Here is a 325-nt window from a genome sequence, read left to right on the forward strand (position 1 = left end):
GAAATTCTTCATAGTATCTTAATATCAGTAAAGTGAGAGAGAGAGAGAGAGAGAGAGAGAGAGAGAGAGAGAGAGAGAGAGAGAGAGAGAGAGAGAGAGAGAGCTTATTCTAGCAATGTCGCTTAGAGACTTGAAACTGTCAGGCAGTTGAAAACTATTCTACATTTTGTAACGGAGTTTTCCTAGTTGCGTTGTACAATAACTATATTATTGTTCTTTAAGTATTTCATGGCTACTTAATACGAATACAGTCTTTCTATTCCTTTTTGTTAATTATAGTGAAGATAGGACCTTGATTGCATTGAAACAAATTAAAAAAAAAAAT

This window comes from Palaemon carinicauda, chromosome 3 (assembly GCF_036898095.1).
Source record: "Palaemon carinicauda isolate YSFRI2023 chromosome 3, ASM3689809v2, whole genome shotgun sequence".
In the NCBI taxonomy this organism is placed as follows: domain Eukaryota; kingdom Metazoa; phylum Arthropoda; class Malacostraca; order Decapoda; family Palaemonidae; genus Palaemon; species Palaemon carinicauda.